The sequence below is a fragment of the Epinephelus moara genome, chromosome 2, assembly GCF_006386435.1.
Source record: "Epinephelus moara isolate mb chromosome 2, YSFRI_EMoa_1.0, whole genome shotgun sequence".
NCBI lineage: Eukaryota > Metazoa > Chordata > Actinopteri > Perciformes > Serranidae > Epinephelus > Epinephelus moara.
In genome coordinates this window covers 7,770,102-7,786,878 of record NC_065507.1, presented here as the reverse complement: position 1 = coordinate 7,786,878, position 16,777 = coordinate 7,770,102, and the positions used below count along the sequence as shown (strand labels likewise).

Below are 16,777 nucleotides of genomic sequence, written 5' to 3'. Positions count from 1 at the left end.
TGTTTTGTTTTTTTTAAAGTCTATAGTTTGCTTTACAAAAACGTGAAAAAGCAGCTGTGACCAAGCTATCACGAGGTGAGTAGCATTGTAAGCATAATTAATAGCGATATACTTCAGTTTGTCTGTGTGTTTTTGTATGCAAGCGGGTCTGCTGCGGTCTGCTGACGGTCCAAAATGGCGGCGGTAGGACGAAACCATGGGGGGATTTGTTGCTATGGAGCGTTCTATTGAGCTTCGCCTCTTGGTATCCATGCTCTTTGATATTGCCCTTGTGTTTACATTCGTGTTTGTTTACATAAGAATGTCGCCAACATTTTTTACCAACACCATGCCAGAATAAACAGCAGGGTTTTCCCAAATGTGAAAGTGGCGATACAGCTAATCTAAAAGCTCATGTCAAACATGTTACTTGGTTCTACTTGTTGTTGTGGTTACTTATATCTACGAGGGATGGCTGATACAGATTTTTCAGTGCTTTTATTTTTCAACATTATCCCCCTCAAGGGCAACACTCTTGCTCCAGCTGTACTGAAGCACCCTTATCCCAGTCCCGCCACGCTTCTTTTCTTTTCTTTCTGGATTTTTGTACACAGCGTTTGACTGTGGCATATGAAGGGGCAGTGTCATGTTAAGTATCGAGCATATCTTGGTGGTTTTGAGATGGTGAAATTGCTTTGAGATGAAGATATTTGATCACAGCCTGATACTCCAATCTTCTTCTATCTTTTTCAACAAACTGACCACTACTCACTTCAAGAATCTGCAAAAATAAAACAAAAAGAGTTTGAAATATGAACATGGTTAATGATATACAAATAAAGGTGGTAGATTATAAAAAATACTCATTTCATTTCATTTATTTTATTTATTCGAACAGGTTAAAAACAAATAAACAAAATAAAAAAATAAAGTTTAGGCAAAAAAAACAAAACAAAAAAACCAAGTCTATGTGACAACTCTATAACAACATAAATAGCCATTCCATGTTCGAAAGGGTGTAGGGTGAAGTTAATAAAACTTATCTAGTCCTACTCCCTTTTTTTGCTATGTTTTTATAGTTTATCAATCATAGCATGTAGAAAACAGAAGAAAAGAAAGCATATTAGCCAAACAAGGTGCATTGTTCATTGGTTATAAATTCATGTGTTCATATCCATTCAGAATGTTGTTTGTAAAAATTTGTTTGAACTTTCTTAGTGACATACATGTTTTCAATTCTTCACTACAGCTGTTCTACAGATTAACTCCTTTTACTGATATACAATGAGTTTTTGAGTTAGTGCGTACCTGCTGCTTTTTGAACATACACATTCCCCTGAGATTGTGGTTATTTTCCCTTAACTGAAACAACTTTTGGATGTCATGTGGTAACTGATGCTGTTTTGTTTTGTGCATGATTTGAATGGTTTTGAGGTCGGCCAAGTCCTTGAATTTTAAAGTCTGGATATTGTTTCCGTATTTGTTTTATATGTGTTCCCCCACACTTCCACGCAGAATGGAAATAATTTGGTTTGCCTAGCTACCCATTTTCTGGGTTAGTCTCAAAACTTTTCAGTCAGCACTCGTAACTTGCACTTTTTGTTAACAAAGGTCCGAACCACTGAAAAATTGGATTGGCAGTATATTGCCTGTTAAGGAATGACTGTCTATAGCCCTGTGCCAAATGTTTAATATTTAAAATTTGCAATTTGTATTGACAGAGGCAGTGAGTTTATTTATTGTTCCGGTTGCACAGTTTTATTTATTTATGTTTTATTTATCGAGGATTATTTTTTAAAACTCAAATTAGTCTAAATATTCCCAAGAATATAAAGTTTATTGCTCTTGACAGGGTGTACTTGCATTGTTATGCTATTATATCATCATTGTGTCAGTGGCATAAAATGGTCTAAAAATGACAATACCAATCAATTTTTTTTCTGGGACAATATATCGTCCAACAACAGTAGTTATTGTGACACACCTACTTAGATTTGTTGCCAAATAATAATCCAGTCATAGGTATTTTAAGAAAATAATAATGATTAGCAAACTTACAATACTGGCCTTTCCATAGAGTGGATGCAAAAATGTTTGTCAGCTTCTGTAGTGCTGTTCTGATGCTCATTTCCGTCTGGATTCACATTTATATTTAATGAAATAAAGAAAAATTAAAGGACACACCCTGCCCTGTAGTGTGCCCCAAGTGCATCTTTGTTGCTGATGTAATGATTGTAGGAGAAGCAGAAAGAAGAGATCATCAGAGGGGGTTTAGAATAGACTAAGAAGAAATGGAAGTAGTGAATGAAAGAAAAACTTAAAGGATGGACGGACAAAAAGAGGGAATTAAATAGAGACGGACTGAAGGAGACTGAAGAGTGAAGGGAGGGGACACACAATGGAAAAGTGAGGAAGTGAATGAATGCAGGAATTATAGGTTAAAGGAAACAAAGACCAGAGGAAGGAAGGAAGGAAAGAAGAAGAAGAAGAACAAGACATCCACTGGGCAACAAGTTGGGGCAGTTATCTAATGTTTCAGCTCAGTGAAAACTTCCCACCCTGACTTCCAGAAACTGTTGGAGTTCTGAGAACATAAGTTAACCTCCAGAAAAAAGAGGAAGTGGAGAGGGATTGTGAAGAAGCAGGGTAAACACTGCCGAGGTGAAGACCCTCAGGCTGACTGGGTCATCCGAGGCCAGAGAGAGAAGAAGAGACAGAGGGAGAGGAAAGACAAGTAGACGGGTGTTCAGGCCTGTTGCTAGAAAAGAGACGTTCAACAATGGACACTCTGACATACAGAGGACATGAGAGGATACAGGACATTCTTGTGGTTACTTTCTCTCCAAGATAGTAGCTTCACTTCAACCATATCAGTCTCTTTTGACACACACACACACTCTTTCTGTCTCCACACCCCACTTTGGAGCAAAACAAAACCACCTCAATAGGCATCATGCCCCGAGTAAAGCGTGGCGAGACAAAAGAGAGGGATTCTTTTAGAAACCGAGAAGTGTGTGTGTTTGTGTGTGTATGTGTGCAGTCACTACAGATTACAGACACGCACCACAGATGGCCAGCGCGTCTCGTCTTTTCACCGCCACCACCGAGAATAATGGCCAGCGGTGGCCCCTCCTCCTCCTCCTCCGCTCCCTTTCTCTTTTGACAGCACGTGTGTCCGTCAAATGGAAGCGTGTGTCTGGGACAATGGCAGCCAAACAAAGAGCCCGCCTACCCCCCACCAGGATGCTGAATAGGGGGGCACGTGGGCCTTGTCATCGAGGGAACAATAGCACTGGGGGAGAGAGGGAGAGGGTGTGGCACCCCAGCACCCACTGCAACCGGGGATGGTGAAGGTGCAGCCTGGGTGGCCTGCAGATTTGAACTTGTGGGGTTTAGTTCTTTTAACGAGGGCCAAATAACAAGGAAAATAGCCAGAAATCAATAAGTAGGCCATGCGATTAAAAAAATCACATCAAAGGGAGATGCAGCATCAGTGTGCCCCCTGGGCTGTGTGCATTTGGTGAGGCTAATAATGTTTTATTAATTCACCACATTATTAGTCACTTCCTCACTTTGTCTGCAGATTCAGAGATAATACTTGTGGTTCTGTACGTGTCGGCCCGTCAACCGCTAATCATCGATTGCTGGCGTCTTATCAAAGCATACGATCATGTTGCATGTTTAAAGACAGACTTCCTACCTTCTGGGAAGTCACTGGAATCCATCCATTTCAGAACAGCATCAACTTGTAGAGACATAAAACCTGTGAGATCAGTGATCTGTCACAATTAAAGCCACAGTAGACTTCAGTCATTTAGTGGTTTAGCAGTTGGAACACTTACAAACTGTACTTGTTTGTGCTTTGAAAGGAATTTCCGACATCTAGGATTTGAGACTAAGTGCTTGTCTGGGCAATATGTCAATAGTATTTCAATATCATGATATAAGACTGTAGATAGTGTCTTAGATTTTTGTCTTTCCTGGTGTTACCAGCTCTAAACCATAGCTGGGAACACGCCGGCTTATTAACATTAATTTCAGCTTGGCTCATTATTAGCTGGTAACTAGCTTCTCGCGGTCCGGACCACTCTACAGAGAGAAAGGATGGCGAGACGTTCAGGTGCCGTTCACAAACAATGGCTATATTGCAGCCTCTACCACAAAACAACAAACATGGCCTTCTCATGAGGTTTAGCAGTCGCCCTGAACGTATCTAGACTCTTAATTCTGCTACTATCATCACTCTTTGCCACATGCAGTCTTCACTCCTGAGAGACCTGCTTCCCTCATACACCATGAAGACCACGTCACACCCTCACAGGTTCCCCAAAAGGCCACTGCCCTTAAAGGGGGAAAGGGTGAGCTGGTAACACTGGTTTTAAAGGCTGCATTACAGTAAAGTGAAGTGTGCAAGCATCAGTAGACAACGCTACAGTATCGTTGCAGATATCAAGGAATTCAGTCGAAAGTATTGAGATGCTTGATTTTCTCCTTATCACCCAGCCCTACATTTCAACCATGGTACTAGCCTAGCTCTCGGGACGTGTGTCTATCGGCCGGTCCATCCATCACTTTGGTCCAAACTGAAATATCTCGACAACTATCAGATGGCGATGGATTGCCATTTAAGTTTGTACAGACATTCATGGTCCCCAGAGGATGAACCCCACTGACTAAAGTGATCCCGTCTGTTCCTGTAATGCCACCGTGAAGTTGACATATGAGGTTTTCACTGAAATGTCTCACCCACTATTAGATGGACTACCTTGAAATGAGGTTATTAGGTTATGCAAGAACATATTCATGTTGCCCTCATGATGAATCATAGTAACTTTTGTTGTCTGCGTATTTTTTCATCTGGCATAATCAGGTCAGAGAGGCATCGACAGGAAGGCAATCCGGGCACTCTAAAAAAAAACAACAAATAGAAAAACAAGGAAGGAAATATTAAGAAGCCTTTATTGTAGTGGCTAAATCATTAAAAGAGCCATTTTTAGCCACTACAATAAAGGCTTTTTTATATTTCCTTCCTTGTTTTTCTGCCTGGATTGCCTTCCTGTCGATCCTGTTGTTTCCTGTTCTCCACGAGCACATATACAGTCGTCTCTCCCTTCTTCTAGGTCAGAATTACACTTTATCCAAGACATTTATGACCAAATACCTGCAAAACTATTGAAATATCTCTTGGACTCAGCTGCACTGTGCTATTGTTAGCATGTTAGCATGATAGCTCAAATCATCACTGTGTCTAAGAACAGCCTCAAAGAGCTGCTAGCATGGCTGTGGACTTTTAGTTTCTTGAGTAAGTTGACTTTTAGATCCATTTCATGACACTGATTTCTCTTGAAGTTTGTCATCTGGCTTATAACATAGACTTTCATTATAATTTAGCATTATGTTAAACTTGTTTACGTACAAGGCATTTCAGCTCAGTGCTTGTTACATTCTCATCATCAACGCGTCAAAGCATTGTGTTTAATTTGCCAAGTCACTTTGTCTTTTGACACATGTTGATATGCTTGCTTGCTTTCATCTTTGTTCTCTCTTGCCTCTTATTGTAATGTAAGCAGTGTCTTTTAGTGGAGGCACACATGCCTGGGCACGTCTTTGGTGTATGACAATAAGAGTATTCATTAATTCGTCACTTCTTTTCATCAGAAGCATCAAGTTTTCCCATCCCTGTTGGCATTAAAATGACAATGTGTCTGTGATGGATTGATTCCTGTGAAAAATGACCTCCCTAAAGCGTGTTTCAAGTCTCATCAAGTTGATTTTTATACCGAAACATGACAAAATGAAAACTAATCGCTGTGGAAAATGGTCAGCAGTGAGGTTAATGACTCAGAATTTGTACTTAATAGGCACACAATTGTGAAAAATCATCAGCTCTAAGTGACATTTTTTGTCAGATGCAGAGACTTTGAGATCCAGTGTAACTGATGCCTATGACCAAACATAAAGCAGAGGCCGCCTTCAAGTCCGTCCTATAGGGCCAAGTCCCAGCTGGTGGATTTACTCCCGCCTCAGGCTTGTACTCGTCAGTCCAACAGGAGCTTTACAGACACACCACAACTCCTGAGACACCTTTGATGTGACTTATGGGATTACTGAGTCGACTGGGCAAAATGTATCAGAGCTTATGTGTATGTGTGCATACTCAGGAGCATGCACAGTTGTTTGTAAATGCAGGAAGAGATTTTTTCTCTCCTTGGGGTCAGGGTGCATAGTGGCAGGGGAGGAGAGTAGAAAGCTTGGAACAGCTGGGCTGAGTCTGCAGTGGGACAGGACACAGGGGGAGCTGGGGGGACAGACAGAGAAGGAGAGGGGCAGGCACGTACAGGCAGGCAGGCTGCTGACGGGCTCTTTTGAGGCAGCAGCTGGTTGGAGTGGGGGTCTCACCAGCTGTGCCTCCGCTGACCTCTGCCCACACTCCTCCACCTCCTCTTCCTCCCCAAACTCCTCTTCCCATCCCCCCATCGAACCAGAACCCTCACCCGAATGTAGGCAGAAACACACACACATACGCCACACACGACCATCTGTCAGTAGGAGGAGAGTTGGTCTCTCTGATTGCCACATAACGGTATTGAGACACTCTTGGTAAAACGCAGCACCACACCCAAACAAAAGCCCTGGAGATATGGAACTATTCTTAACCAGACATCTTCCAACAAGCCTCCTGTGACGTTTCAAACCCAGAGACAAGTTCCCTGGATAGATCACTACGGCTCAAAGCCTGTGACTCATACACGATTGTGAGGCAATGCACAGCAGCAAAATTGCCTTCAGCAGTGCAAAGTGACAGGAGCCGACAATTTTTCACACATTTATGGGGCTGCATTTGTCATTAGATATGATTTGGGAATAAATAAAGGAATGTTTTCATTTCTTTGTTGTCTTGTGACAATTACTGAATGCAGGTCATGATTCAGTCGAATAAAGCTGATGCCTCCTGTTAGGAAAAAATGAGCCATTTATGCCAAATAATATGGTGTAATCGTGAGGATTCAGTGAAAGAATCATCATTCATTAAAGCAGTTCTCTAAAAGATATCCTGTGATTCAAACACTGTATCTCATATTCCTCAGATCAATCCTCTTGGACGACAGAGGCTGACTCATGGATCTAACCCACTCCCTGTTTGCCGCCTCCCTTATTATGATCTGCACCAGGCTGACAGCAGATCAGCGCAGATCATCTCTGATTTATACGACAACAACAAAAAAAAGAAAAGAAAAGGAAAAAAGTTGCAGATGCAGCCAGCATCGCTTCAGAAGTGCTTATTCAGAGCACCACTAAATCAAGTGCATCCACGGAGTAATTGATTCAAGCTCTGTTCTTGTTTTTCACTCCGTCATGTGTAGCTGGCGGGGTGAATGTGCTGCGTTGGAACAGAACAACAACACAAAAGAGAGAGCAGAGAGAGGAGAGAGAAAAGACCAAGGCCAGAACACTGATTGCTTGAGAGAAAGAGAAGAAGTAATATTAGGCACAGGCAGTGGAGAAGTTGTGCAAAACACTGGCATAGCCGGGAGAGTCGCTTCAGAGCTGCAGTGAATTTGATTTCACTGCGTTAATTAGAGACAGCTTCAAAATATTGAGCCCATTCTCTATTTTGTCTCTCTTGCCTAACAGTATTTGTCTTCTATTATACACTATGACTAAGGGAATAACCACATCCATATGCCTATACCCTCAACAACACAAGAAAACAATATACCAGGGTATAAATGTAACGTGGCCAACTCATTCTATGGCACATGTCTGGGCACACTGACTCTTTTAAAGTGAAGCAGCGGTTCTCTGCTGCTGAGTGAACTGTCTAAAAGCTTCCTCTATCAATCCTTTTTGCTACTCTAGGGAATGTTCGAGCCCCAAACGAGGTGATTTCACATCTTAAGTTTTGTTCTGTTACATTAAATATTCAAAACAATGTGCCACTAAATGCTAAATATCATAAATTCTGAGGCAAACAGCCCCACATCTGTCAAATTCTGAATTAAAATGTTGCGACATATTTGATTCGTGCACAGTAGAGCTGCAACTATTAGTTGATTAGTCAATGAAATTAATCCGCAACTATTTTGATAGTTGATCAGTCATTTGACACATTTTTCAAGCAAAAATGTCAAGTACCCTGGTTCCATCTTCTTAAATTACTTAATTTGCTGCTTTTCTTTTTAATTTCTGATAATAAATGACAATTTGAAGACGTCATTTTGGGCTGTTGGAACTTCTGATTGCATTTTTCACTTTTTTTTTTACATCTTACAGACTAAATCATTAAAAGATAAATCCATTAATTGTGAAAATAATATGCAGATTACTCAATAATGAAAATGAAAACGTTTCAGCCTTAGTGCACAGTGATACGTCACGTCACCTTTCTACAGCTGAGCCCTGCCCACTTTAAACCAATGAGAAGAGACTAAAAAACACAGAAAATCTCTGACGTGACAAAACTAAAACTGTTAAAACTTAGCAGAAGAATGTTTGTACATGTAAGACAGCGTTGTTTACTGTAAGAAGCTGATTGAGAAAATAGGTTTTCAGGGCGTTTAAAGCTCATAGTAAATGTCATGCCTGGCTATGAGTGTGTATGTGTGTGTAACTTGCACACATCTGTAACTTATCTTTTAATCCATCTTCTTCTGAAGTGTCTGCAGCACCGCACTGAGCACTGGCTAACTGAGTGCAACAGCATTTGCCAGTGAGTGAGTGTGCAGCTTTTTGTGCGTGTGTATTAAATCTGTTTTGTGTAGTATTCCCTTTTAAAGTCAGAAGACTTCCAGGAAGAGTCCTGTTTATTGCTCTCTTTTCCTCCCTCTCCTCTCCTCTTCTCTCCCCCCTCCAGTCTCTTTACCCTCAAGGGTTAGCAGTGTGAATATTGGATAGGGACAGATTGTATTAGATAACACAGACCTACATAGAGCCATGCACAGATTCACACACACGGGGAGCTTTATGACTTACAAATACACAGATGGTCCTGAGTCTGTACTTGAGGAACACTTCACGACTGCTATGATGACACAAAATGACACCTGTATAACATTACATTTAGCTGAATAAATATAATATAATATAATATAATATAATAAATAATATAATATATATAGTAATTTCTTCATTTCTTAAAGAGTATTTTCTACATTTTTTAACCTGGACCCAAATTTCTTTAATGTTTTTGTGTCTACGTAACAAGTGGGAACAGCCATTTTTAAAAGTGGTTCGGTATTGAGCATGTTCTGCATTGGGCATGTGTGTGTCGTTAATTTACATTCATTAAAAGTGCTTGTTTTTGCCACTGACAGGCTCAGATTATTATCTCAAGTGTCTGACAACTTATGGAAAAGATCCCTACAGAGATAGACCTTTTTGTTAAAGAGAATGATCCTTTATGTGTAGCCGAAACAGCCCTGACATTATCACCAGTGCCCACCAGACTCCATTTAAATAAACAGTAATTTTAGTGTGTATAGAGCCAGCATATGTTCACATCCACCCGGGTGAATTAGGGGTTTATTTCAATCAAACAAGAGTTGGTGATTGTTGGAATGTTGAAAAGATGAACCAAAATGGTTTTTGGTGAGTTTTCTTTTTCTTCAGCTGACTGTGAATAAGGTGTGTTTTACAATGATAAAATTAGTGTTTATTTAAATGGAGTCTGGTGCGAATGACGATAGTGATTTCAGGGCTGTTTCTGGTAAAACAAAAAGGATCTTACTGTGCGTTCACACCGGGTGCGAGTGAAGCGAATTACTCGCTCGTACTCTTTACTCTTTAATAAAAAGTCCTATCTCTGTCAGGATCCTTTCCATAAGTTGTCAGACACTTAAAATAGCAATCTGAGCCGGTCAGTGGCAAAAACAATCACTTTTAGTGGACGTAAATTTAAGGTGCAAACATGCCCCAAATGGTTACATCTTAGCTTATTTCTCTCAACACTCAAAAACTGTTGTTCCCATAAGTCGCTTGAACACAAACACACGGGAAAATACAACCCGATCTCACTCAGAAGTATTGTATAACAGTGCACAATGGTGTCAGGGGGAAATGTGGCAGGACAGCAACTTAAGTTAAGGGGGCAAAAAGTCTGAGTAGGGTGGGTGGAAGGGGTGGTTAATGGGTCCAACAAATACTGACCTTCACCCAGGAGGCCGATGTTCGCATCCTGTAAGACTGTAAAGCCAAAACCCAACCACATGCGTGTGTTGTTGAAGGACACAAATGTCAATTAGCAGTGTTGTACCGATGTGGTGCTTTTACTTTGAAAGAGACTGTATGCAAACTGTACATTTCCTGTGAAAACGGAAGTGTATTTTGAAAACAGACAATGCATGTAACAGGGTCAACAACCAACACATCCAGGTTACCTTGCACGTCTTATCTCGATGTGGAAAGTCCATGAATTGGAAAATAGGTTCCAGGTTGAAAAATAATGAACATGCCCTTTAATACTGTTCTGTTTTATGCGTCTGGTCTCATGATACTAACGCTTAAATGTGTTTAAAGAGATTGCAGTGTCAAGGGAAACTATAGAAAAGTGATGTCTTTAAAGAGAAAAGTGAGACATCAAGGCTGAATATGAGACTAAATGACTTATACATGCTTTGCAGAATAACACTAATTAAACACTGCGTTGCTTCTCATCCTTGTTTCCATAACAATGCATATTTCTGTTTCATATCTTGTAAGACACGCACACATACAATTGTCTCCTGATATGTATGGGAGGGAGGAGCCCACACAGCACACTGGGGGGGCCCTAACAAAATCTCTCCTAACTTTACTTTGTAAAGACGGGGCCTCAGGCGAACGCTTAGATTTTTTTTTCGCGTGTTAGGCAAGGTTTAAAAATTGTAGATGTGTGCTGAGGGATTTGTGCCGAAAATTGGGAGTGAAAGAAATTAGCGTGGAGCAATGCAGAATGCAGCATAATGGGGATATGAATGTGTATACATAATGCATGCACAGGATGGTTTCTGTATGCGCCTCATCAGGCCCCTGAACATCTCATCTCATTCACTAAGTGAGACACACATACACATGCACACCAGGCTTTTAATATTCAGAGTTACATTATGATAAAGGGGATTATGGTGTTGCCAGAAAACAAGATCAGAAATATTCCTCGGTATCAGTGGAAACAATGTGCAGGGGTTGTTGTGGTGCAGCAGGTATCACACAGCTACAGTAAATGGACACAGACAGCATGCATAAACAGGCGTACACTTCACAGGCAGAGAGGGTACATGCAACTGCTCTGTGAGTTGGGGATCTGCCCGTCAAAACAAGTCACCAGGGAAAACAAGAGGAGAGGATAAGAAAGCAGCACGTCAGGTTGTTTGCCGTCCCTGTGCTAATAACCAAGCCGTCTCAAAAATCCATCAAAATGCATCTGTGTCACAAGGGGAGGTGCCTTTTGTGGTCAAATCATTATCCCATGCAGCTTGACTAAGCAACACCTCAGCAAGAGAACGCGCCTTCAGTAAATCATCCATACAACCTCTGTCATGAGCCATGTACTCTGGGAGCTAGTTGCCAGGATGTAAACAAAATCCATGTGAGGAAAGGAGTTGAGCGGAGTGTGCGAGGGTGTGTGTGCGCATGTGTGTGAGTGAGAGGAGAAAGAGAAAAGAACTTCAAAGCCGGTCTACAGCTGAGAAGGGGGGTTAAAAGGGGTTGAGATTTTCCTCTGGCTCTGAGGAATGCGGAGCGAGAGCAATAACACATTCCCTATGTGGAGCACAGAGAGCAACATAGTACGGATAGCATGTAAACACACACACAGGAACAGCCAGTCTGGTGTGTCTGGGTCTGTTCTCTCTGCAACATATCAAGGAGCCATCTGGTGAACTGGACGATCCAGGACATGGCTGAGTCAGACTGTCGTCCAGCCCTGCAGCCATGTAGTTTTTATTCTCCTCACAACCGCTTATCGTCTCCCTCGTCCTCCTCTCCTCCCCTCTTCTGTTCTTGTAACCCATACTACTCTCCTGTTACCCTCGTGCCATCCTTTGAAAGCAGGGAGACAAGGGGTGATGTCGAGGGAGGGAAGGAGGCTTAAAGGGAATGGTAAATGCATGCTCACCTCTCCTGACATATTGACTTCACAGAGAGTGAAGTGGTGCTACAGGGTGAGAGATGAAGTGAGAGAAGCTCCACTAATCAAACCATAGTGTTCCTATTACATCAAATCATTTCCTCGCCGGCTGGGTGTCGCCTTGGCATCTCCACAATATCCCTCTGTGATCAGAGGCGAGAGCAGACGCAGCCTGTGGGAGGACAGTCTATATACTTTCTATTGATCTCCTTGTTAAGGCTTGTTGAAGCCTGAGGTGCCTGGAGCCTCATCCATTAAAACATAATGATGAAAAAAAGAAAGAAGCACTCTGGCTTTATTCTAGATTTTATCATGCTTGTAGAGTCATTTCAGAGTGTAGTCAAAGCTGTGAATGTGATATCAGGAGGATCATGTGGTGTGTAATGATGTAAAGTAGATTCAGCTTTGAAATATAATAGAAAATCAATGTTACTGGGTGTTTTTGGTTTCCTGTCCCAAAAGGGCTTGGTAGTGGTCGGGAGAAGTTTGGAGGGGAAGTGCGATCATATGAGCTCGTACATGCAGATAACAAGCAAACCTGCTGCTGATACGCTGAAGTTATGACATCTCTGCCTTCATAAGTATCTCAGATCACTTTCTTGCTTTTAATACGTTTAATTAATTATTTTAAATTTCGAATATCACTTGGAGTCTTTAGATTGCCAAGTATCTTATTATTTCAGTAAAGCTAAGTAAATAACACTAACCTCAGAACAATTGTAAGCATCTTACGATCTTACTCTAAAATGACGAAAACTCTGTCTGTCTGTCTGTGGGTGTGTGTGTGGGTGAACATAATCTAGGGACCAATATCTAAAGTTCCCTCTTGGCAAAAGTTGGAAAACTTACTAAAACTGAGCTTCTATAAGGCAATGAATATTGTGGAGGGCGTGGCTCATCACATAAAGGTGTATAACATCTCAAGGGTTTCACCCATCACCACGCAACTTTGTAGGCATATGACCACACATAATCTGAGGGGACCCCTCCATTATTGACCCCATCAACCAAATGGGGACGCTAAAGAGCTCATTTCTTATCTAGGCCTAACCGCCATATGGATTTTTACTAAACTTGGTATATATGTAGAACAGGACGCCCCTTTTTTTGCCTATATTTGACAGGACAGTGAAGCATGACAGGACCAGTGCGCCCCACTTTTAAGTCAATTCAACATAAAACACTTTAACTATCTGCCCTTCAACGTGCTATCTCAACTACTAATGTATAGTTTTAGCCCACTAACTATGCCACTATTGGCAATGGTACTACTGTACTTTCAATAAAGCAATCATACTATCAAATTCACAAAAGCTCTGTGTGAATACATTGCTCTTCTTAATGGGTTCAGTTGACTATTTAATCTGCAATTTCCTATGACCTGTATCCCAAACACACACCATGTGACACTGTACGGGGGCAACTGTGCACTCAATGGGTATGGACTAGTTATACCTAATTCTTAAATCAGTACTGTACGTTTACCTCAGAGCGGGACATTAAAGGTTCAGCATACAGGATTTGGGGGCATATATTGGCAGAAATGGAATAAAATATAAGAAGTATAGAATATAGTATAAAAGTATAAAATCAGGGCTGTCAAAGTTCACGCATTAATAATGAGTTAAAGCAAATTCCTTTTAATGTCACTGATTTTTTTGACGTATTCTCTGTAATTATGACTCTCGGCCCACTCGTTTGGGAAATGAGGAAGCGATGCAGCAGCAACATTATGGATGGCAAGCAGAAACAAACCTCCATGAGTATTAATGGATAAAGAAAGGCGTCTTTTGAATGGAAAGTTCAGCTTCAAAGCCCTGCCACATGATTCTATCGGCAAGACCAAAATTTTTTGCATTTACTGTTGATGTGAATTCAGTTACTTTGGAGTACGTCGAGCTGCTTAAAAACAGGGTGTTTAGTTAAGTATTAAAAACTTGAAAAATATCCCCTTACGGTACATTTAGAACAGATAAAAAATGTGTGATTAATTTGCGATATATCACGAGTTAACTAGGAACAATGATGCGATTAAATATTTTAATCAACTGAAAGCCCTATTTAAAATATAATATGTTTTTTTTAGCGTAAAATCACCTGAAAATAGTATGAAATAAAGCAGGGGTGTCAAACTCATTTTAGTTCAGGGGCCACATACTGCCCAGTTTGATCTCAAGTGAGCCAGACCAGTGAAACCATTGCATAATAACCTATAAATAAAGACCCGTTTTTCCCTTTTTTAAGTGTAAAGAAGTCCATTCTGAGAACGTTCATCCATTTACAAAACAGATGATGAACAGTCTGCCATATCCTCAGAAAAACATGTCCAAATTCAACAGTATGTCTCAGTTTTTCCACATTCAGTCAGTCTACTACTCACTGTCGTTACATGTGCATTTTTTTTCATAATTTTCCACTACAGTGGAAGCTGTTGAAGAAGCTGGTTAAGTCATCCCCTGCCTTACAAACCATTTACAATCTGAAGTTCTGTCAGTGCCTCAGCAGCAGGGTGCCACCCATATTGTTTTAAGACAGAAGCCTGAAACAGATTCTTTTATACTGTTATACTGAAGCTGCTGCTTGACAATATTTTGCACAATGTTCAGCATCTTTAAATATGACCACAGACAGTGTTCATTGCTATTTAAATTGCTCCTGAAACCTCTCCTCCTTCATATGCATCAATATCAGGTGTGCAAAGTCATCCAGTGGGCCAGATTGGACCCTTTGGCAGGTTCTGGCCTCTGGGCCGTATGTTTGACACCCCTGCCTTAGAGTAAGTTGTTTATTTCTACAAAGGGAGCGGGTCCTTGTCCACAGAGACCATCATGTTGTACCATCATGTTTCTACAGTAGCCCAGAATGGACAAGCCAAACACTGGCTCAGGATAGGGCCATTTGTGTTTTTGTGTTGGCCACTGTAGTTAGAAGTCTCTCTGTGACTTTCTTTTTTTTTTACTGTAAAACTGCTTTATTCAGTGTTCTGCCACTTTGCCATTTATTTTGGAGAGGAGGAGACCTCTGCAGATAATTCAGCTCCCTGTAAAAACTTCCTGCATGTCTGGATCTTAAGGTATCAGAGAAAAAAGGTCAACATACATTAGCAGGCGTTAGGCTAGTGGCATGTCCCTGTCTTGCCAAACAGCATCGTAGAATCACTGATTTGTTACATGAAACTCCTTTATTGAGTGTTTTTGCTGGTTTAAATCACCGGCCCCTTGGTTTTGGAGAGGAACAGACCTCTGTGGATAATTTGTCTCCCTGTAAAAACCACCTGAATGTCTGGATGAGAAATAAGAGGAGCACATATTAACAGGCACTGGGCTAGCAGCCCGTCTGTGACATGCCAAACAGCACTGGGGATACACTGATCTGTAAGGTGAAGCTGCTTTATTCAGTGTTTTTACTGGTTTAAATCAATGTATCAGTTTGTTTTGGAGAGGAAGAGACCTCTGAACACTGAGGACTCATTACCTGGAGAAGTTTCAGCTGGTTGCAGTCCTCACCACTAGACGCCACTAAGTCCCCTTAAATCTTACACAAAAAAGGAAAATTGAAAATACACTTATTTGATTTCTTGCTGAGAATTAGATGAGAAGACTGATACCACTCTTTATTCTTTGGTCTGTATCCTTTATATCTGTCAGATATACAGCTACAGCCAGCAGCCGTAAGCTATCACTGCACCCTGGAGTCTATTTCAGCCAAGAAACAGTCCAGCACATCACTGCCCATAAAACTACAACCTGTTGTTTGAACACTTCATTTTTTGTAAAGATATAACATGTCAATTATAGTATACTATAGTAAAGTATAGTATAGCAGTTTAATTAACTTTTGTAGATTTTTCAGTTGGATTGAGGACACTGTTGGTCTTTGTCAGTGACTAAAAAACATAACCCTTGTGTTTTAATTCTCCTCTAGTGAACGAAAGCACTCAAAATTTTGAATCTACAGTGTTTTTATGTTTTCTCAAAAGCCCTGAATCTTTGCTGTTGCCTTAAGAGATCTAATATAATTGAACAAATGTTCTTGTGTTGGCATAATATTCAATTCAGAGTACTGGAGACCAAGTTTATTTGGCATTATTCGGGATCCTTGATTTGCAGTTAGAGCAGCCCAGATTAATACGGCACTGATTCAAATGTGGCAGATTTGTAAATAAACATTTATTCTGTGAACTCCACTCCAGCATAGTAAAATAAAAATAGGTTTCAAGATTAGTAATGTTTTTTTACACCAAATTCCTACCCTGCCTTTGTTATGTAACTTAAAAATAGTAACATCAGGCAATTGTTGCCTTTTTTTTAGGTGGCAGCAGTGGACATTACTCATCCTCAACATTTGGTTTTGTTGTGATTTCAGGATGACAAAGACAGGAGGAGAACAATTAGATAGAAAACAGGATGTTGACTCTACAGGACTGATTTTTTCCTTGTCGACTCTTTTTTTTTTTAACCAAATGATTAGACTCACAAGTCAGTCTTTAGATGCTTTGCTTAACTAAAGACTGATGTCTTTCTCCCTGATTTTGTGTTTAGATGGGCGGATTCAATTTCAGAGTTTAAAAAAAACTCTCTACGTTGCAGAACCAATAGTAAATCCGCAGGGCAGTCCTTCGGTGGCTCGCTGAACTCTTGTGCTCGTAAACATAGTCCGACTAGAAACACGTGTAGCGGTACAAAATGGCTC

General features: G+C 40.8%; 1 protein-coding gene across 2 annotated transcripts in view; it reads right to left on the bottom strand.

Moving 5' to 3' along the window:
* The window catches only part of numbl (NUMB like endocytic adaptor protein), an 83,056-nt gene that overhangs the window by 52,649 nt on the left and 13,630 nt on the right, over positions 1–16,777 (bottom strand). The window lies entirely within an intron of this gene.